The 23931-nt window shown below is 39.8% G+C and overlaps 1 protein-coding gene across 2 annotated transcripts in view; it reads right to left on the bottom strand.

Annotated features, from left to right (window-relative positions):
• Window positions 1–8210, bottom strand: part of Hs3st5 (heparan sulfate-glucosamine 3-sulfotransferase 5) — a 288413-nt gene extending 280203 nt beyond the window's left edge. For both annotated transcript variants that reach the window (XM_021205176.1, XM_021205178.1), the window contains exon 1: window positions 7400–8210. The gene's annotated coding sequence lies outside the window, so the exon portion shown is untranslated. The remainder of the gene's footprint in view (window positions 1–7399) is intronic.
• Window positions 8211–23931: the final 15721 nt, after the last annotated feature.

Here is a 23931-nt window from a genome sequence, read left to right as displayed (position 1 = left end):
GTGTCTCTAGCTGCATATGTAGCAGAAGATGGNCTAATCGGCCATCATTGGTTAGAGAGGCCCCTTGGTCTTGTAAACTTTATATGACCCAGCACAGGGTTTGGCCAGGGCCAAGTAGTGGGAGTGGGTGGTTAGGGGAGCAGGGGTGGGGCGGGGGGTATAGGTAACTTTTGGGATAGCATTTGAAATGTAAATAAAGAAAATAATAAAAAAAATACATATAGAAGTTTGCTAAAACTAATATGGTTTAGTTCATTGCTTACATAGCTATTATATACATTTGTTAAAGTAATGTGAAATGACAAACCAAGAAATGAAGTTTGTTTTTTTAAGAAGAAGGAGTATGGTAAGTGTGTGGCAAGAGGGAATGAAGAGTCATAGAAGTAGACTTTGGAAATATTGACTAAATGTGAGGTAGGATCATTTATTCATTCATTAAATGTAAATTGCAAAGAAGGGCATGGGTATCTAAACTTTTTGAGCTTAGAATGGGAATGGCAGAGTGAGTTTCTAAATTAAAGAGTTACCAAAATGAGAAGTCTAAGAATTAAATTAAACTTTTAAAAGAGGTAAGTTCTTTACTGACCACAGTCAGGATAAGCTTTTCTCTTTACAAAATCATCTATACTGTGTAAATTAGAGTCCAAAGAACATCTGTGTATTTCACAACTTTTAGCTGATATTGAATGTAAAGAGACAGATATTTTGGTTGTTTTAATGGAAACTTGTTCTTTCGAGGACATATTTTGCAAATCTCTCTCAGAAGAGTCCAGCAGGACTTTAAGCTGTGCATTTCATCACACTCCTGTAACCACAGCACTTGGGTGGCAAATACAGGAGGACCGATCCCCATTTGAGGTCACCTGTGTCTTACATAGTAAGTTATAGTCCAGAAATGCTAGGCTTCCATATTGAGACACAAAAAGAAACCAAACCAAAACAAGGGAAAGCCACAGGAGCTATAGGTGGGCTTTAATAAGAACGTGAATTAACTCTCCCATGAGCCTTTGAGTCTTCTCTCTAGTTCCATATACCTTCCCCACTTTATGATGGTTCTTACAGTGGAAACCAGGGCCTTAGGCATTCTAGGTAAATTCTCAGTCATTGAATTACACTTCTGGCTAATCAACATTCTATGCTAGACATAGGTCTTTAAGTCCAGAAATTAAACTTAAGTTTTGAAACATCTTTCCTTATGCTCCCTCAACAGTAAAAGGATACAAAGAATCTGTTCTTTATAGCCCAGAACCCTTTCAGTCTTATGCACATCAGTCATCACATGGCTGTTTCATTAGATCATCCTGATGCTGTCACAATGATATAAAAGATGATGATGCTGTCAGTAGGATCAAACACTGAGTCATACCTGATACTCTGTGTATTTTATATAAGTTATTATGAGAAATTTTATAAATGATGTTTCTACCATTACATAACATTTAAAGTTAGAAAGAATTAGAATTGTTAATTAACTTGCTCCAAGGTGTCACTGATAAGCAGTCCTGAAAATAGAGTCAACTTCACCCAGCCATAACCAATGCCATACTTGTACTATGATAAATACCCCATGTTGAGACATGCTTGATTACTCTGAGTTTCTTTAGGGTCTTGAGTTAGCTGTCTATGACAGAAAGCATCACAGTGACATTTTAATAGTTTGCAAATAGTTCCCCAAACTATACTCAAATAGCATGATCACTAATATTTATGATATGGCATTGTACTTCCTCATTAGCATTTTAAAGATTCTGTTATTTAATGTTTATTATGTCTTTTTATGTCCTTTTAAAAATAATGGGCACAATTACAGGCACTTTCCCTATTTCTAAATGCAGTGTTTGAATCAAAAATTTTTAAACACTTCTTACACTCTCTTGCTTTGTTTTACCACGCCATTTCACAAGGATTATTATTCCACATGGCTTCAAAGATGGTGATTCATAGATGAAACAGAAAGTGTCTCTTAGACAATGCATGCCATTATTATTATAAGATACACAATGTAATTATGAAGATGTTTGCAAGGTTCTTGGTTTTGTTTTACCTCTGGACAAACAACTTATGGAGTAGCCAGCTTCAGTTCATACAGCAAACAATATCAGAATGCTTACTGTAAGCAGGTGAGGTGGATAAAGTATGGTACATCTCATACCTTTTATAAAACTCACATTTCTTTGCCATGAACCTTATAATAACACATAGCACTGACTTCCATGCAAGAAGTTCACATTATAATGAAAAAGGACACATAAAACATTTGTATCAAAGTTGGGCATGGTGGCACATGCCTTTAATCCCAGCACTCCGGAGTCAGACGCAGGCGAATTTCTGAGTTCAAGGCCAACCCGGTCTACAGAGTGAGTTCCAGAATAGCCAGGACTACACGGAGAAACCCTGTCTCGAAAAACAAAAACAAACAAACAAACAAAAAAAACCAAAACATTCATATCAGATCTTCTATACTGTTAAACCTGCTTAAGTGCTTAAGTATAGCATCAGTTTTTAAAGTTGGCTAATTAAAAAGTAGCTGAACCTTAGGAAATTATCAAGTCCATTAAAACCTACATCAAGGTGCAGTACTTACTTCAGGCTTGCCTAGGTTCAGACTAGGCAACTCTTTTCATTACAATCCCTTCCCTGTAAATTCCTCCAGGATTTACTCTACTTTACAAATCCTTGTGAATCTCAGAAGCCCGGACCTTGTTTCAGGTTTCAGTTACAGTTAACTTGCCACTCACTTGAGCCTTTGCTGTTTGCTGTCTACTGATATGATAATAGAGAAGAAAGAGTTTATTGGCTTTAAACCCCCACATCAGAGTGAATCCTGGAGGGTAGGAGCAGTAGGGGCCCAAGGTAAGATTCCTGGAAGCAGGAACTGAAGAGAGACAGGGAGTAAACTACTTACTAGCTTGCTTAAAGCACCTGACCAGGATTGGCACCACCCATGATGGGCTGGGCCCTTCCACATCAATCCTTAATCAAGACCATAGCCACAGACATGTTCACAGGCCCAATAGATGGAGGCACTTTTTCAGTTGAAGTTCCCTCTTCCTAGGTTACTCTATATTGTGTTAAGTTCATAAAAAAACTAACCAGCATAAAATGTAAGTAAAAAGGAGAGAAAAAAATATTCAAAAGCAGTGGACTAGCATAGAAGGCTGCCTGGGATCAAGTATCTGCTTTGCCATTTGGTACTTATAGAGCTTTGGCTGTCATTTCGTAAGATGAAGTCCCAAATTTCCTCATCTCCAAAATGGGCATAATAGCATTTGTTCCTCTACAAGAAGGGGTATGACAAAGATGTTGTAGAAATAAGTGAGTTATTATTACTAGTGTTATAATATATATATATATATATATATATATATATATATATATATATTATTATTATAAAGTGTTATAATAACACTTGTGGCTATCATGTTTCTTAATCGAATTGCTCATAAAGGCTTATCAGTACAAAATTCTTATACCAAACATCTGAAACACTTGTAAGGATCACTCTAAAGATGAGACTCGCTTTACAAATCATATGTCACAGAAGATGTGTCTATCAGTCAAAGTTATTACAACATAGAGCTATACATAAAGATTAATATAGAAATAAATGCTTTATATGCATATATTATATATATGAACATGCATATATAGAAACATATTTGTATAATTTATATACAAAATTTGGTAAAAACAGCTCTTCAAACACTTCTTAATATAGACATAGCTTTCTTTCATGAAACTTTTCAAAATAATGGAAAATAGCCCATTGTACAGAATTTTAATAAATAATAAGACAGATAATGAAACTTGTATATAAGATTTAGAAAGATTATTTATCTTTACCTGTACATTAATTAGAAGGAATTCCAAATGCTATATTTTTTTAACAATTGATAAATATTAACTATCTTAAACTGTGTTTAGCCAGTGACTGATAATGTAGTCATTGATATCTTGCTTTAATTGCATTTCACCTGAGGAATAGGGTAATATCTATGTTCTCAGAAACAAGCATTATACAGAAAGGAAAACTTGCTAACAAATAATAATATTTCAGGAAAAAATATGTTTTAGCATGCTTTAAAGAATTCATTGTAAGTTGCTAGAAAATTTAAGAATCCTGCTATTCTAAATAGCAGTATTCCAGTTTTCCAGCCCATAATGAAAACTTAATAGGTTATAGCTTTGACTTGCCTCTATACTTGGGAAAGGACTTGAAAAAGTATGAACCTGTAAACAATTATTCCTTCTTCTTATTTTTCTGTCTCCATAGTACACTTTCCCTGAAACAGATTATAATCCATTACCAAACAATAACTACCCAATTACAATCTTGAAGTTTTATAATAAAATATTGCACAGAAATGTAAAATTATGCAATACAACAAATAAAATAGGTAAGTACTTAAATAATTTCTGTTACACACTTTAGTGTTATGCTCACTATATATATCCTTAAATATGCTACAATCAATTGTAGTAAGCACTCTTACTGTCTCCATCAATGAATAGTGTGTCTTTTACTACAAAGAGTTATTTTAGTTATGAATAAAGGTCACTACCATAAAAAAATTCATCCTGCCAAGATATGCCCAGAGAGTCAAAGAAAATTCCTCCCATTTAAAATCTCCATAAGGAGATTTCACTTTTTCTCTAAGAAAGAAGATAAACAGTCAATTTTTGTTAACTTCCTCATTTGCATATAATTGCATTATTAAGAGGTGTTACTGTTTCTAAGATTAGAAAAGTATAGGGATGAGGAAATGAGGAAGCAAAACACTGTTCTATGAACTCAGTTTGCTTTTTTAAGGCAACAGGAAGACTTGCATTTATTCATAAGTGAATACTAATGATGTATTGAGAGCTGGCACTACTCCACAGAAGTATACAGAAAGACAGAGCTAGGAATGTGACCCAGTGCAGATTCATGACTTACTCCTAAGAACTCAGACACCTACTCTAAAAAAGCAGCCAGGAAGTTAGAGACATCAGTTATCTGGAGTTGAGTCAGCTAAATGACACATGGCTTAAGAACAATGATGGGACGGGGTGGAAACAAAGACACTGTACCATCCCATGTGACTTTTGAGTCAACAGCTCTTTGTTGGTTGATCGCCTGCTTTGGAGAAGATGCTGCTTCCTCAAGAAAAGCACTTTCCACAGTTCCATTTACACAGCCGAGGAGCAAACACTCTCCCTCCAGCAATAATCCTTCCTTGTTTTAAATAATGGCCCAGCTCAGCTATGCTTATTGTGTGCACTCATGTGCTCAAGAAACACTTTTTGAATGAGTGCAAATTCGGTGAGGAAGAAAGTTATTCATTCAGAAACATCTGTGCAGGCCTGCGAGATGGTAAGGAGAGTGAAGCCCACATGTCATCCAAACCCTGAGCCTGGAAAGACTGCAAATGGAGTGACTTCAAACATTAAGCTTAAGGTCTGGTTTAGTCTAGAAACTAGGACCCAGTACCTGCTGTGACTAGTGACTGAGTACTCCACCTATAATTTCCCTCACAAGTTGTTTAGACATACATACTTGAAAATACTTTACATAGGTAATGAAGCCTATCTCTATTTTATTAATTGAGGACAGAACATGTTTAAATAACTCTGGGTAACCCGGAGGCGAGGCCAGAGCTATTATGCTAACCCCAGTTTAATACAGGGCAGTGAAGACAGTTTCAGTCAGACAATAGTTTCCTTCTGATCATTGTTTCTTGTCTCACTGCCTGTGTTTTATGGCAATTCACTAGCAAATAACTATTTTCTCACCAAAGCCAGTCTGATGCTGATATAGGCATTACAAGCAGTGCTAGTTGTGAACAAGTACAGTTGAAAAGGAAGAAAAGGTGCTCTTACTTCTCCTGCTAAGAACAGAGAGGGGGAAAACCATGAAGAGGAAGAACAGAGGTAATTTTAAAACGTGCTCTAATTAATAGCAATAAAACATTTTTTTTAAAAAAAAATAGTTATATTTGATACCAAATTTGTTAACTTGCTTTTCATCATCTCCAACAGCTTCTTTGAAAAGTAGACAGGTATGTTTTGAATTGAGCAGTAGCAGGAAAACACTTGTCTAAAGCTGGGAAATATGTAGTGAATGAACATTGAACAACACCATTTAGGAGCACCTATTTTTAAGGCTGTCAACAAATCAGTTTGCAGAGAAAGAGTGCAAAGGAAGAGAGGATGCCTGCCCTTTTTGTTCCAACTCAAGACCCTGCACGCCATTTATCAGGCTCAGCTTACATCAATCAGAAGAGAGTCACAGGGCAATTAAATATATCCATAAAGTAAAAGTAATATTATGTAAAGCACTTTACAAACATTAAATATCCCCCGAAGAGACTAGCATTTCCCATGAAAGAGAGAGAGAGAGAGAGAGAGAGAGAGAGAGAGAGAGAGAGAGAGAGAGAGAACACTAAGGAAGGAAAAACACCCCAGAATTCACATTCTTGGGTGGAAGTACTAAAGGTGGGATGCCCAAGACCTGCGACCACCGAGCTGGAATGACTCAGGAGCGCTAGAGGTTGGCTTGGTGTGCACCTGGAACCATAAACACCTAAAGTCATCAACACCAGGCAGCAGGGTGGGGATGGTGGGGGAGCAGTGTGCTAAGTAAGTCCAGGAGGCAGTATGCTGTAGTGGGTCACAGCGGCTGTAGATTTCTTAGAAATAATAATTTGATCACTCCCTCGATTGCCCCCATCCCGTGTGTGTGTGTGTGTGTGTGTGTGTTGTTGTTGTTGTTGTTGTTGTTGTTGTTGTTGTTTTGGCTGTGAGTGGAAAGGGTTAAGCAGACTGAAGCTTGAGAAAATGGGAATTGACATTAGGAGCAGAGCGGTCGGTTCTTCTCCGAAGAGTAGGTACCCACTTCCGCGGTAATGGAACTACTTCTGCCCACCCTGTCTGCTTTTTGCGTGGAATTTAGTGCAGCCCACTCCCCTTAAAGCCCACTGTATAACTTAAAATGACAGTACACAACTAGCGGAGAAGTGGCCAAGCAGAATCCCAAACTGTGAGCGATCATCAGTGACTGCGCGTTCTGCATCTGATTCTAAGGGAGCGCTGGATGTAGGTCTCTGAGCAAGACAGACAGGCAGACAGAAGGGTGCGGGGACAGACCGGCAGTCTTGGAGGCAGACCGCTAAATTCGCTCAGGCAATTGCTCCCTCTGTTTCTCTTGTCCTATTAGTTTAACCCCTACCTCAACAAGGGGCTCAAAGTCTTCCCCCAAGAGGCGCCTAGAGAAGCCGCGCCCTACAAAGTGAGTGGGGCAAAAGGATGCCTCCTCTAGGTGACTCCGCTTATCACTTTCTTCCTAAATTCGGAAAGTCCGAGCTTCGAGCCCCCTACCCTCTCTCCCGCAAGAGGCGAGCAGCGCGCGGTGCTCACTCACCTTCGTCCTTAGTGGCGACAGCCTCGGCTTGGAAAGTGGTGGCCCAGATCAGTCGCCCCGGGTCACCAAGTGGTTCCCGCGATCGCAGTGGCAGTTGTCCAGTAGTTTGGGATGCTCAGCTAGGAGCAAGCCGGTGAGCAGGGCAAACAAGCAGAACAGTACCCAGGCTTCCACTCTGGGGCGGCGACAGAGGCGGCTGCGGTGTCCTGGGCGGGGAGCTGCAAACCAGAGGTGAGGAAGAGAAGTAGTGGAGTTTAGGGCTCGTTTCCCGCACTTCCCTAGGAGACTGGAGCCAGGTGCGGCAGGGCGCGCTCCCGCGGCGCGAGCACGCCTGGGGCAGCTGCCGGAGCCTTAGTTCGCACAGTGAAGGGGACCGCAGGAGCTCTGCGGGAGGAGGTTCGCATTCTCCTCCCCCGGCGCGGGCACCGACGCCGACCCGGACTCCGCAAGCGAGGGGCAAAGCCTTCGGCGTCCGCGGTGACAGTCTCAGAAAGCTTGGTCCTTGGAGATGCCTCCAAAAGAGCAACAGTCAGTGAGGCTGAGATCTTCCCTCCCTGCGTACTCCGGTGGCCTGTGCCAAGCTGTGCGGACCGCTGACTCCCCGCCTCTCGCGCTGTCACAGCCGCCGCCCGGTCCCTGGCGCGCTGGAGCCGGCTGCAGCCTCCCGGAGACGTGCCCAGCGGGATGTGCGCGCGCGCGTATGTCTAAGAAGATATCTTCCCCTCCATCACTTCAGCTCGCGGGAGGCTCCAGGTCCCTGGCGGCCAGCTGCAGAGTGGCTGCCAGTCCACACCCTCCCGGCTCTCATCCCACCCACCCCGCCCCTTCTTCTCCTCGCGCTCCCCTCCTCCTTCTGTTCCTCCCCCCAGTGGCCGCTCCTGCGCTCCTAAAGGCAGCAGAGGAACCTAGAGGAAAAGGGGGAGGAGGAAAAGGGTGGGGAATGGAGCGCAGGTGTCTTTGGAACGGAGGTGGGAGCAAGCACCATAGCTCCAATAGGCAGGGGCAGGGCCCGGCCTTAGGGGTTGAAGAGGGAAGAGGATATACTGGGAGGCGGAGGACATGAGGCTGGGCCACAACACGTCCCACCCAGAAGCGGAGAGCTTTAGCTAGCACGCTGTAGCTGCAAGGTGGGTAGTCAGGGCTCCTGAGCAATCTAAGATCACAGCTTTGAGAACCTTGAATGGGTTTCTGGACTGGCAGAAAATTGATTTGATACTTAGAAATCGAAGGGACCCGGTGCCTTAGGAGGTGAGACAGATCTCTTTGCTGTGATGGTTGGGAGCTAGACCCAGAGCTTGAGAGGGGTCACACAGGTTTCCAGAGAGACCACATTGACCTCAGCATGCCAGGTGAGAGTGCTAGAGGATAGGAGGGGCTGGTGGCGTCAGCCTCGGAGCTTTGGGCTGCTGTGTGCCTTCAGAGTCACAGGGGGCGATCACTGCCTAGTTGGAAAGAGGAGCTCTGGGCTCAGCCTTCATGCAGGGTCTGGAGTTCCAAAACCCAGAGGCACACTTACCTTTCGAATTTAGTTCCTCTGTCCTAGCCTCTGCTTCCAGCAAAATGGCAGGCCAGGGAACTGAGTCGATTTGCTGGTTTCAGCTTCTTTGCTGGTGGAAGGGGGCCCACCTGGAAGCTTATTTATGGTGCTTCCCCCCTAATTTCTATTCTCAAAAAGCATCCCTGACTAACCACAATTACAAGAAAATTATTACTACCCCCTCTCGTGGGGGTGGCCTGAACAAATGAACAAACATGGTTTATCCTTCCATTCCTTCTTTCTCTGGTTGTTTCTGTAAAGGGAGTCTGCTTCTTGAGTACTTTTCATTGCACAAATGGACAAGTCCTTCAGGAAGATATCACAATATTATTGCTCAGTGCACTAGGGTAGAAAGAATTGTGCCATATCAATCCTTTCTGTTATGGCAACCACACTGTGTTAATTCTATCTATTTAGAAATGAAAGGTAGGCAGCAATCCAGAAGACACAGTGTTTCTGGGTTCTCATTTTGAAGCAGCCCCACTTTCTTTCAGGGACCCATCTTTGTCATTATCGCCAAAGGTCATGAGCTCAGATCTCAAAGTACATTTTTAAGTTATCAGCCAATAGCCTGAAAGAAAAAACTGTTGAGTTCCAGAAGAAATAAGTTAAATTTCCATAAACTTATTTACCATCTACTCAAACAAAAATCATAAGCTGAGCAACAACATCCACATGTATATTGTGTAATGTAAGGAGCAGTAGGAGAGTAGGAGAGATGGTGCTTGCCAGCTCTGTGATCCATTAACCTCTTTAGCTCATCATTGGCAACAATAGCACCCAATCACATTCTTATGTTTGAAAGACAAGGGATTTCTCTTCCATCTCAAAATCACAATGCCACATTATAGTCTAAAAGAAATCTCAAACAATAAAAGTAATAAGAAAGGAGGAAAAACAGTTTGCTTTTTTTCCTGAACAAATGTTGCTATTTTTTTTTCTTGAGTAGGAAAAGTGCTGAAAAAGCAATAAAATTCAGAAAGGCATGATAATAGATTTTGAAGAATGCATTATTCTGCCTATCAATCCTTTTAATTAGCAAACTACCCTTTAAATGCTTATTTGTATAATCTATTTATTGATACACACATTCTTTGGAAGAGGAAGATCACAGGGAAAGAGGATGGGTAAAATGTACCTATTTCATTACTTTCTCAGGGTGATGTCTAGTACGAGGGAGCCTGCAAGAAGGCTATGCATTCTCAAAAACTTTTCCTCAGAGAATCCTTAGCCTGAGTAGCTGATGAATCGGAAAGTGTCACAGATTTAGCCTTACTGTCAACGGGTTAGCCTTCAGGCTAAATAAAGCCTGGTAGATTCAACAATCTGAAGCATGGCTCCAGGCAGCACCATTCGCTCACTTAGTGGTGGAGGACAAGGTTAAGGGACACAAAACACACAGCTCACAAAAGCTAGTCTCCACCCAAAGCAGCACTTCCAAAAAATATTTTTAAAATTTAATTTTGAAAACAGTCACAGATTTGATGCTTTTTGAGAAAGCTTAATCACAAAAGCCAAATGAAGCACATCAATGAAAACACATGGTTAATTAGAATGTTCATCTGCTAATGATTTTTTTTCTCCTAAACAATCATGCTCTCTTGACTCAAAAATACAACCATTAAGCAATATTCAGTTCACAACTCCTAATAGAGACTGCCCTCCCCATGATTTGTAAATGTTTATCCTTTTAAGAAATTGGGCAGGGGTAACTGTTTTAACTTCCAAAATTGATTTGTATTTCTTTCAATGAGCTGCAACCAGCACCTGGTATCAGTTGATTAAGCAGGCACTAACTAGAAGACCCCTCTATGTGCTAACCACTGAAAATTAAAACATGAACAAAATAAATGCTAAGTTACTTGGAGGGAGACCTATCGCATCCAGTGGCGCCTGTGGTGCCTGAGAGTACAAGCTGTACTCTGGCAGATTCCAGGGACTTCAGACTGAGCTTTCCCATCCCTGGAGTAGGATCCTGCACCTTCTCACAGCCCTCCTGCAGCAGTGTGAGGTGCCTGCAGTCAAACTTCCTATGCCCACCTTCATGAGGAGCCCTAACCCTGTGGTGGCTGGTTGAGGACACCATTATAACCCACAACCACACTGGTTTATACAGATTCTTAACATCATAACATATAAGGATTTTCTTGAACTGGAAACAGAAGATGTAGCAGAAGGAAAAACTAGATGATACAATATGCATTTTCTGGTTTGAAGATAGAGGTAACAATGTGACAGAAATGCAGTACCTTAGGAGCTGAGAAGGAAAAACAAAGATTCTTTTTTCTACCACCCAAGTAATTCAGTCCAGCAACCTGAATAAGCTTGGAGGTGGATTGTGTCCAGAACTTTCAGAAAAGGGTGAAGCTGTGGAAAGTTTGATGTTGGCCTGAGACTCTAAGAACAAGAAACTTTAATATTTCTGAACAGTAGAACTGTGAAATAATATATAGGTATTTTACTTTACTAAATATGCTCTAGATTTTTATAGGCGCTATAGAAATTGTACACATGTATCAAGACTTGAAATCTGGTATGTATTTTACATGTACAACACATTTCAATTGGAGCAGAATGTACAAACAGCCACATGTGGCTAGTGGCTACAGCACCAGACAGTGTAAATCTGCACAAAGCATCACCGTGTCTGAGAAGTGTCAGGTTTTTGGCTAGGGCTATGTCATCATGTGGAGAGAGAAGAGGAACAAGCAAGGGATGAACTTGGCAAGATTTTCATGTTCCCCAGCCTATCCCATGCGAATGGAGTTTTGTTTGTCATACAGAAAGCTATATAAATCTTACAGTCCATTTTACTTGGATTCATCATCCCTGATATTATGGGTTTTATTAATTCCAGGCTAATAATAAAATCTTTTAAAATATTCTTTTATGTATCACTTAAGTCCTGGAGCAATCAAGACAGTGTTGATGGTCTCTCTTTAAATAATATTTAAGATGAAACATTTGTCACTTACTCTCAACACTATAGCATGATAGTGGTGGACGAATGTCACCATGAAGAATTCCTAAATGGTCAGGAAGATTGAATCAGAATTCCTGGGAAGGTTGCAACTCCTTACCAGAGAACGTAGCTTTCAATACAACCTACAGTTGTATTTTATTAAGAAGGGTAAATAATAATAATAATAATAATAATAATAATAATAATAATAATATTTTATAAGAAGGGTAAACTGATCTGTTACCTTGTGGATTGCCAGGATTAACTTGGTTGCTATGGCTGATTAGGACCCTTTCTGGAAGTTGCATACTTTGCAAATGAGACTATTACTCAATAAAAAAAAAAAAAAAAAATCCATCCCCTGGACAAAGGTATGTAAGTAGCTGTGCTCCTTGGCTAGAACCTTCAAAAAGTCTGTCATAATGAGCACTTTTTTTTTTCATTCTGCTTACTTCCATATCTAGCTAGTATCTAACAGCATCTTCACCATCTTATCCAATGAATGAGAGTATAGCCCATCCAATCTAGACCTCAGGTCAGCCATGTAATCTGGAATGAAAAAACACAAAGATTTTTTTTTTCTAGACAGGCATAAAATTGGATTAGATTCACAGAAAAGTAAAACCACAAAACCAAAACCTCCCAAATCTGTAGTGGTTTGAATGAGAATGCCCAAGCACATCGCAATAGTCTCTGGTGTTTAAATGCTTGGGCCCGGTTCCTGATGCTGTCTGCAGACACTTAGGAGATGTGAACTTGTTGGAAGAAATGCCTGGGGGTGAGCTTCGAAGTTTAAAACGTTGGTGTCATTTCTAGCTTATTCTCTCTGCTTCCTGTTTGGATTTCATAGTTTTAAGGCCCCAGCTTCTGCTCTAGCCACTATGGAGCTTTGTTGAAACCTTAAGCTCAATTAATCCCTTCCTCCTACAAGTTTCTGAGCAAGTATTTTATCACAGCAACTAAAAAGTAAGTAGTACAAAAGCTAAAACAGGATGAAGTGAAGGGAGAACTTTCTAGGCGTGGGGAAGAATAAGACTAGCAATATCAAGCAGAAAGTGAACTTCATTAGTGTTGTGTGGGTGTATCTGCTTAATCCTGAGGCAGCTCCTGCATCTGGAGTTAAAAGAATTCGTGACCTTCATGTGAGTGCTATGAATTGAACTTGGGTCATTTGCAAGATGAATATATTCTTTTATTTTTTCAGTATAACCAAATTATATTTCATACATGCATGACAATATCACAATTAATCTCGTTATTATGTAAAATTAACACATGATAATAAAAATTGGAAAATTTCACTTAGTTTTCTTCTGACTATAAGACAAGATACTGAGTACAACTTTTTAATTTATTTTTTATTTATTCACTTTACATCCCACTAACTGCCCCCTCTAAGCCACCCCCTCCCACAATCCTTGCCCCATATTTCCCTACCCTTCCCCTCTGACTAGATGGGGACCCACTGGGTATCCCCTACCCAGGCACTTCAACTCTCTATGAGGCTAGGTACTTCCTCTCCCACTGAGGCCAGGCAAGGCAGTCCAGCTAGAAGAACATATCACACTTACAGGCAACAATGTTTGGGATAGCAACCACTCCACTTGCTCTTAACCACTGAGCTATGTCTTGAGCCCTAGGAAATGAATTGCAGATTAACTGTAGATAAGTCCCTGTTTTAGAATTAAATTTATTTTTAATTGTATACAACATCAAATTTTATACAGCACATTTAGGGGGTAATGTTTTTAAAAGATGTGTTACATAACACTTAAACCAGGTTACATATCATAAGTACCTTTATATTCTTTTTGTTTAAATTGTTTTTACATTTATTTATTATTTGTGTGAAAGAGTAAGAACAGATGCATATCATTGACTTGTGTGTAGAGAACAACTTATCCAAGTTGATTATCTGTTTCCACATGTGTCTTCTAGGATTAGAATTCAGGTCTTCAGGCTCAATGGCAAGTACTTTTACAGACTGAGCCATCTCCCTGTTTCTTATCATTTCTTTTTGGTATCAACACCAAACTAACAATTCTCTCTTTCAGGAGTTTGAAATGCATGAATTCCTTTTGACTGTAGCACAACATTTCTGTGAAAATCTATAGTTGGTATTAATACAGAGGGGTAAGTAAGATTTCTATCTTCACTGTCTGTACAGTGGTAGACCCAGCCACAATTGCTTATGAAATACTAGAATGTGGCTAAGGAGAATTTTTAAAATACTGTAAAACAGTTCATTAATCATTTTATATTGACTACTGAATTATTCTGGATACAAGGAGCTAAATAAATTATATGAGTAAGTTATTTTTATCCTTTTCAAATCTTTGTCAAAGAACTGTGGGCTGAGTCTGAATTAGACATGTTATTTGTGTTATATTTTGATTAGTTGTTACTGTTCTAAACTTAAAGCCCATAGGAATCAACTATAAGCTGACCAACATAGACAATTAGCCCTCATAGTCTGAATGTTCCTATGGGTGATGATATCATACTTTGAGTAGCAAGGTAATGATTCATAATCTCAAATGGTCTGCAACACAGATGCATGTAGGAAGTTTTAAAGTTACAATGACCTGATCACTGCACTCAAAATCAACTAAATAAAAGCATGCATAGTATAAGCTGAGACTGAATATTAGTTATGCATATCTAGATGATTTTAATATAATGCATATATGAGAATCACTGCTTCAAAACTTCTTGAAAATAGGCAAACAAAGATAATAGTTACTTAATAAAGGTAAAGGAGTTACATAGTTGGGACAATTAATTTTCAGTAGTGAATCATCATTGATTTTTTAAGGGAGCCATGAATTTGCAAGTCACTGTGATTTAAATTACCTTGCCTTCTAGGAACTTAAAAACCAGCTAAAGGGATGTGTTGACTGCTGAAATACCTGCAGAGCAACATGGGATGGGTTTAGCATGGACCACTGTCACTAGGATTCTAGAATGTGAGAAGCTGATGTTGGTGAAATAGTCAATAAATCATTTAGGATATCCCATGCACCATGGGTAAAGCATAGAAGAGGCTGCTTAGTGTCATCTTCTCAGAGGTTTTAACAGAGGCCATACCTAAACATCAGCAAGTGGAAAAGAAGGAGGAGCCATGGACTGGGAACCTCCTAAATTCTCTGCACTTCTGTGCTGGAAGAGGTAGTTTCAGTGTTACTGCATTAGACATGAATGAGTACTAATCTCCAGAAAAATTTGGTTAGAAGAGTTAGTGAGAGTTTCCACTTCCGTTCTTTTACATGCCCTTCAGCTGCTAAGCTGTACCACATTGGGTCATTCTAATAACTCTGCCTTTTCAAGTATTACTTGACTATTGGGCATTAAAGAAATGGTGATATTGATATTGTCATTTTTTTGGTCTTGTTTATACAGCCATTTTTAGAAGAGACTGTTCTGTAGCTGACTTCCTGGTGTTCTAGTTTTTAAAGTCTTTCCACTCCCTGTTGCATGATAGTCCCTGAACCATACATGTATGAGCTCTGATGTATATTCTTCATGGTTCAGTGGTCTCTGCTTGTGTTCAGTGTGATTTTCTGTATTTCTCTCCATTTGATGCAAGGAGAAGCTTCTTTGATGAGGGGTAGTAGCTACATTTATGCATATATATATATAAAAATATAAATGTGTATGTATATATATACATATATATGTATATATATACATAATGTGTATGTATAAATGTGTATATATATATATATATATATACATATATAATAGAACAAGGATATGATTTAGAATGTAGTTAAATTACACTGGTCTAGCAAGATATATTCTCCTCTAAAACATATGAGTCCCAGGAAGATGGCTAGATATTTAGCATCAAGCTAAATTTTCCCCTTGTTGAGTAGGTCTTAGTCCAATTAGATATCATATACTGGTTACCACCAACATTTGAGTGGGAACACACACACACACACACACACACACACACAATTAATTCTGTTATTCTGACTAACTTGGAAGGAAATAATGTCTCAGAGGGTTCCACCCATAGGCAAAGAACTATAGACAACTGAGGACTGTTGAGAGAGGGAGAGTTAGACTCTCACAGACACAGGTCCCCAGTTATCTATCCAATACAAAGTGGTCAGTCTGAAAACATGTATACTCAAACAACAAAGCTGGTTTTAACAGGTTGTATTTTTATATTTGTGCATACAACAGCATCAGCAATAATAATAAGGAGGCTATCGGCTTAAGAGTTGGGGAGATATGGGAGGAGTTGGAAGGAGAGGGTATGTGCAGGGTTGGAGAGAAGAAAGAGAAAGAGGAAAATGGTGTAATTTAAGATAAAAATGTAATGGGACTGAAGAGATGAGTCAGGGGTTAAAAGTACTTGTTGCTCTTCTAGAAGATCCAGGTTCAATTTCCAGGGCTCACACTCTAGTGTACAACTATCCACAATTCAGTTCCAGAGGATATGAAGCTTTTTTCTGATTTCCAGAGGCACCAGGCACAAATGTGGTACACATTCATACATATAGGCAAAACATTCATACACATGAAATAAAATAGAGCCAAAAATATTTAAAGTAATAGTAACTATTTTAGAAAATAATGGACAAATATTTTTTTCTGGCACAAGAAAGACAGAAATATACCCAGAGAAGTCTGGGGGTAGAGTGCAAAGAGGATAATAAAGCAAGAGTCCACACTATTAGAAAAGTTTGCTTTTACTTTTCCACTGTGATAGGGAAAAAGTGCCAAACTAAGATTACGAATACTGATTTTATTTTCCCCCAAGTGCTTACTGTTCTAAATGTGCAGTGCTTGTCACATGGAGTCATTGCACAAATACTTAAGTAAATATATAGTAAGTTATAAATCCTTTTAATTCATCAATCTGGAAAGTGATACAGCCACAAGTAGCACAGCTTCACAATAATGGTACCTTGGATGAGGGGTTTCTCAGGAGATGCTGCAAGGGCCTCCAGCAGAGTAAGTCCAACTTAATCTGCCACTTCTTCTTTCTTTGCTGAGTAAACAAAGATGATCATGCAATTTATCATGGGCACTAAGACACTGAAAAAAGAAGAAAAGGGGGTTATTAAAAACGATGGCAGGACAGCACCCTCAAAGTTTTGGGTAACTGGGGTACACCATGATCTGGAGAATAACATCTGATGTTAGCTGCACATTTGACTGAAAAGAATAAAAGAATCATTGTCCAGGTACTCCAGAATTTATGGGAGACCATGGAAGTAAAATGGTACCAATCGCAATAGTTAGTTTCTCTCCAAACTCATACAAAGATTGAGGGTAATTTATATCTTGACCAATGTGGATTGTTGTCTATCAAGGAAGATGGTGATAGTAAAAGATTACTTATGGAATACATTCTTCATGTACTCCTTTCTTTTTTTTCTGCTGGATGAGATATGGTTATTTTGGTTAGAGCCTCTACAACCACCTTAGGTCACAAGGCAACATGCTCAGGATAGTGGAACAGAAAAACAAAAGGAGAGCTAGATCTCCAGTGATGGAGGATTGGCACATGACCCACATCTCTACTCTTGGTTTATTTGGTGAGGAAAATATTGACCTGACCCTTGTAGAAGCCAAGAATCCAGATGACATGACAGAGTTCCAGCCAGATAAGAAAGAAGAAAGACAGAAGGAAAGCAGGAGATGATATATGTAGGCATAAATTTTTCTCAACTTACTTTAATAGACATCCAACCCCCCCCTTCTAGCCTACCGCCCACCAGAGGTAATGGAAAAGAAAATTTACTAGAACAGACAGGGTGGAACTAGACCTGTTTAGAAATAGTCCTTGAAGGCGAGTCCAATCTTTGTTGTCAGGATATAAGCAATTCAGTCCAGTAGCAAACACCACACATTAATCAGCAGCTGCATTCCAGTCCTCTCAGCAGACACCACACATGAACCAGCAGCTGTAATCCAATTCACTAGGCAGTCACCACACATGAAACAGCAAGGGCAGTTTAATCCTGAAGAAACTGCAAGACTTGCCAAGTCAAGTGGCCTGAGGCCACAGATGCAACAAGAAGCCACAGCATCCTCATGGGAAGTTCTTTGGCAAGTTTCTCTCTATGGTGTCACCACAAGCTGAGTTCAGCAATTCAATGTAAGGTGAACCAATACATGTGTGTCCTTAGCAAAGAATAGCAAGGCAGAGCAAAGCAAACCAATGCTCAAGCTCCCACTGTCTGTGGGGTCATATTTATATTCCTTCTGAACATTGTGCATACTTTCATGTGTTTACTATGCCAAAACATCCTCTCACCTGTGTCTGCTGCAGGAAAACATTCTTTCATGTGTCTGCTTTAGCAAAACTTGCTTTCACCTGTGTACCTCAGGAAAACATTATTTGGCATAAGTAATTTGCCAAAAAAACAACAAAAAACAAAACAAACAAACAAACAAACAAAACCAAAACACAGAAGTTTCCACTTCAGAGGCTATAGTAGAGACCATACTATTTTAGTGGGTTGTATGGAAAGCACCAAGAGTAAGAAGTGCAGGGCCAGGGTTGGTCCTCTAGGGGGTGGTAATAATTATCCTACTTTGTTTTTCTGTACATCATATATCTTTGTTCACTTGCCTGCCTGCACTCATCTAATTTGTAACAAAGGTATTTGTGGGGCATTGGGCTATGCACAGACAGCCTGGTTTCCAGTTGAGTCTAGGTGTTGAACCCTGGGACCTGGTGGTGATAATTCACCTACATGGGATGGGAGGAGTTTTCTCATGTCTCCTAGAACCCTGGCTCCTGTCGAAGTTACTGCCCCCTCAGTCCCAACAAGAGAAGCATGGTTAGTAGTCACGTAGGCAATGTCCCAAGCTTCTGACCTTTAGGCTAGACTCCTCCCCAGTTACCTAGCAACAGTAAAGACCATAAGAGGGGCTGCTTGGCCCCACCTCACTCTCTCGCTCTCTTGCTCTTACTCCCCTTACACTTACTCTCCTCTCTCATCTATTCTCCTCCTCTCTCTCCTACTCTCTAGCCTTTCTTCTTCTCTCTCTCTTTTTCCCCCTTCTCTCCTCTTGGCCATGGCTGGTCTCTCTCTCTCTCTTTCCACCTTTTCTCTTTCTCTCTGCCTTTCTATAATAAAGCTCTAAAACCATAGACTCTCTCTGTTCATCAAGGCCCCCCTGCACAGACTATCGCCTATGTGGCAACCTCTCTCCCTAAGCCCTCTTTCCCATAACCCGGGGGCACAGGATGTCTCCCCGGGGGCCCCTTGGTTTTGGGGGCTGTCCCTTGTCCACCCCCCATTGAGTGGGGTCAGTGGTTTAGATGCCTACCTGGGGCCGAGTAGAAAGTGTTTGGCAGCCCTCCCACATCCACCTGCCCAGAGCACAGGATGAACTCTGGTTGGATGTGGGCTATCCTCCCTCCCACTCTTTCAAAAGCCCCTTTTAGTTCCCACATGTATTTGATGTCTTGTATGTTTCCTTTTCTTTCCCAAGACATGACTAGGTTCTAATTGCCACTAAGTTCTGCATCTTCAGATAGTGCTTCTTATTCACCTTACTGGTATTATGGGAACTAGGGCAGGAACATGGCCATATAGTACTTATGGACCATGTCATCAAGGAACTTGGAGTTTCTTGGAGAGAAAGATTATAAAGCATGGATTCTATGACATGATAACCAGAAATGGGGCATTAGAATCAAATAACAGGTAATTCTAGCAGCAGCATGGGATGGACATCCAATGTTTATAGCAAGGATGCAAGAGACTGACTCATCATGAGACATAACTGTGTTTAATAAACCATATTTAAGGAGGCAGGATATGAGTAATTATTGTTTTGAAAATATTCCATTTAAAATGATGAAAGCTAAAGAATTAGTTTCCCTGGTTTGGTTTTGTGGAAAACCCATTAATTTCTAGTGGAACACCTTATTCTCTGATACATCAAATAAATGAGGCATTGCTAAAGTGACAGATGAGAAACATAAAATAGGGAGTAAGAACTGAAGAACCGAGAAAGGAATGGAAATATGTCACTTCCAGAGTGCCTCATGATAATCAGCCACTTCTGGAGTGAGTCTTCCTTGAGGTGTGATTTCATCTTTTCAGCACCTTGAACCTGGTGGTGTTCTCTTTCTGTCTGATGGGAAAGGTGAAAGAAAAGGAGGGTGTTGTTTGTCCAAGGTCACATTGTCAGTTACACAGTAAGAGGTAAGATGAAAGTTCCTTCACACACACACACACACACACACACACACACACACACGTATGTACGAGTGCATGCACACACATGCACACACCTGCACATACACATATACAATCATACTTATGCACAAAATCACCCTATACATATTTATGTATCCAAAGAATTTTATCTAAGGACATGCAATGTTGGGAGGCAGAAGCAAATGTCTAAGGAGTGATGTAGACTCCCAACACGGGTATGAAATGCTCTGCTGGAACATGATTTCTCTACCATCACTTCTCCCATTTCCTCTTCATATTTCCTGCTTTTCTTCCTCTTCTAGATAGATGAAAAAAAAGAAGGAAATATCAGAAGGAGAGAAAACAGCAGGTGGTGAGTGGGAAAGGAACTGAAGAGAATATCAGATAGTTGTGTAGAAAAATCTTCATAATGAATGTAATATGTCTCTAATAGACTCAATGTTTATAAATAACATCAAATTAAGGGTGTAGGGAGATGGCTTAGTAGGTAAGAGTTCTTGCTCTATAATCAGGAAAACATGAGTTCAAATCCTCAGCACCTGTAAAATTTTGGGCATGGCTATTAATACCTGTAATCCCAGCACTGGGGCATGAAGACAGGTGGATTCCAGAAGCTCACTTAGTGGCCAACCTATCTTGACAAGCTTTTAGTTAATGAGAGAGTACAACTTAAAAGAATAAGACAGAGATAAGTGGAAGAAGATACCAATCATCATATCCTGGCCTATGCATGCAGACACAGGGGTCCATGAAGTTAAACACCTCCATACATGCAATGCATGCAAGTGCACACATCCACACCCACACCCATACCCACCGCAAGATAAAAACATCAGGAAACATGGGTGTTGAAACAGTAAATGGGTAATACTGTTTAGTGGTTGTCTCTGCTACTAGTCAAGGAAAGGACTATTGAGATGGAGTGAAAAGTCTTGTGTGGGTCTTGTTTGCTGCTACTACTAAAGACAATAGTTTTCCAATAGCCTGTTCCACAACCCAGTCTTTGCAAATAACACCCAGATCCTGATGCTTCTGGGATGTAAAAAGACAAAAGACCAGCTCAACTTCTGGGGAAATAGTGCTCATCTGTGGAAGCAGCATCCTCTTTCACTGTGTAACCTGCACATACTCATCCACCTGGAGTGTCCACTTCACCTGTGCTTAGGCACAATCACAGGGCATATCTCACAGGTTATTGTGAGAGGTCATGTAAACTTATTCATAAAGAGGTTGACTCATAGTAGGTTCCTATTAATTATTTCCTCCCAAAGCCTGTTGCCTTTTAAATTTTTTTTAAAGATTTATTTATTCTATATAAATATACTGTAGCTGTCTTCAGATACACCAGAAAAGGGTATCAGATCTCATTACAGATGGTTGTAAGTCACTGTGTGGTTGCTGGGATTTGAACTCAGGACCTCTGGAAGAGCACTCAATGCTCTTAACCACTGAGCCATCTCTCCAGCCCCTTTTGCTTCTTCTTTTAATAATATTTAACATTATTTGTCATATGTCAAATTTTAGTGAGTTCTCTGACCTGTTATCATTTCATGAAGTATGAAAAATAAGAGCTCAATCAAATTCTGTTATTTATTATTCCCCGTTGTTCAACACAGAGATTTTGCACTTACAGATAAGTGGCAAATATCTGCTGGCTGTTAAAATACCAGTTTTAACATTTTTTATGGTAGTGGGTTTGTGCGCATTCCCCATCAACTGGGGAAGAATTGCTTCATGAATCTAGGACTGTAAATCTGGCATTTGTTTTTTATTTCTCTAAGAAAAATTAATAAGAATATAATTTTGCAAGTAGGTGTTGATTATTAGTTTTATATCTAGTAGCATAAATGTGAAGTCTCTAGGACCTTAGTCATTTAGAACACGGGGAAGAAAATAGTAAGAAATGTGCCCAAGAAAATATATGAGAAGAAATTGATATTTTATAATTTCAAGGAAAGTTAATATTTTAAGCTAAAATAGGGAAGCGCTTTGGGGGTGGGGAGGCCTCAAGAAGCAATACAGTCCACAAAACATACAACACAAATGATTTAGGTTGTTTTACACAACTACTGGTGTAAACTACTTTGTAACATAACAAACATAGTTGCCAGAATAGTAAATGACTCTTTATCAAGCCAAACAAACCAACTTAAACATGCTTTGCTTACTCAAATAATTTTGTAAAGATTGATTTCAAGAAAACCTAGCATTTTTGATCACGTGTAGTTTAGTTGGTTAATTTTACATGAAATTAGTTAAGTGTGAATGGATGGATTTTATTGCATAATACAAGTGAAAACAGTGGCCTCATAAAGTAAACCATCCAATTATCTGTTTTATATCATGGCTTTCAAACACCGAAGACTTTAGTCTCATTTATGCTTAGTTATGCCTGGGCTACATTCTACCAAGGAAGTGTGAGGCTGTTAGTTCTTTCCACCAAAGCAACTGTAAAGGGGGCATCACTATTAACAAGGGGGCTCGTATCATGTAATTCTCTCCCTTTTGAGGTGTGAGCCTCCTAGCAGAATATATTACTCTGATCTGGAGTGAAGATCAGCCCTGTGTATTCAGAACCTGTTCTTTGTTGCAAAGTTTATACACCTGGAAAAGTCCCTCCAATTCCTTCTGGAAGATAGACATGGTTCTTCAAATTTTCTTGTAGGGTTACTGAAAGATGCACATCTATCACAGCACCTGCCACATTACGCTGTCATTGTGACAAACAGAGGGAGGTTTGTTTAAGTTTGACTCACTGTATGAAGATTATCAAGCCCAAACATAGATTACTAAATTTACCTGTACAATTACTAAAATATATAATGCTTTTAAAGTATTGAATCATTTGATTTTTTAAAAGTTGGTCTATGCATATTTTAAAATGCTTTTCAAACTCTCTTATTATAAATTATGGTTGATATCCAGTGACGGTATCATCTAAGTTTTGGATGATGTTCCTGTACCTCTGAAGATAACTAAATTTGTTACTGTTAGAGTCTCATGGTTGTTGAAACACCACTGTAAGATGTTTCCAGAGACTACATTGGCCTTTTGTAACATGGTCCTATGCAGCCAGAATCAAGGTCTAAAGCTTTAATTTCTCTTCAGTTGCCCTCAGCATACCATATGTTCCATATAACCACACAATATAAACATTTCCTTTAAGTGCAGCCCCACCCTTCCCATCAGCATCAGCCTCTTCATTTGTCCTCTTGTCTGGGCTACTATGATAGCTTTCCAGATAGCTGGCTTTCTTTTACTCCTCTTTTCACAAAACCAATTCTACATTATATCAAAGAACTCACATTGAACCTTGTGAACTGAACATCTTGAAATCATATTGCTCTACTGGAAACCTTCCGCAGGCAACTTGCCTTGTTTAGGAGGAAAGCTAGAGACCAGACTCTGTCATAGGGTTGTCTTTGCTCTAACTACTTTCTATGGTTTTGCCCTGTTCTTTACCCTCTTGTTTTAGCCACCGTACCTCAGCATAGTAGCTTTATTTTTAGTTCCTGGACATGCCAAATTTATAGTCCTCGAACCTTTTTCATAGCTGTTCCTTTTACAGGGAAATTCTTCTCATAACTACATCATTTCTGCCTGGGAGCTGCTCTGTAGCATCTACCCAGACACTCTATCACATTGCCCATGAAATATCTAGTACGATATTTATCATCATAACCTAGATATTCTTGTTTGTTAGCATTCTGTTCATTTATTTGCATCTGTTATCAGCCTTGCTCTTGCTGGAATAGAAATTCTGAGTAGACTCTTAAAAGCTAGAACCACAGGACAATGGAACTTCCAGGAATCTATGAAGGTGACTGACCCTAGATAA

The sequence above is a fragment of the Mus pahari genome, chromosome 9, assembly GCF_900095145.1.
Source record: "Mus pahari chromosome 9, PAHARI_EIJ_v1.1, whole genome shotgun sequence".
NCBI classification, from domain to species: domain Eukaryota; kingdom Metazoa; phylum Chordata; class Mammalia; order Rodentia; family Muridae; genus Mus; species Mus pahari.
This window is presented reverse-complemented; position numbering and strand designations above follow the sequence as displayed.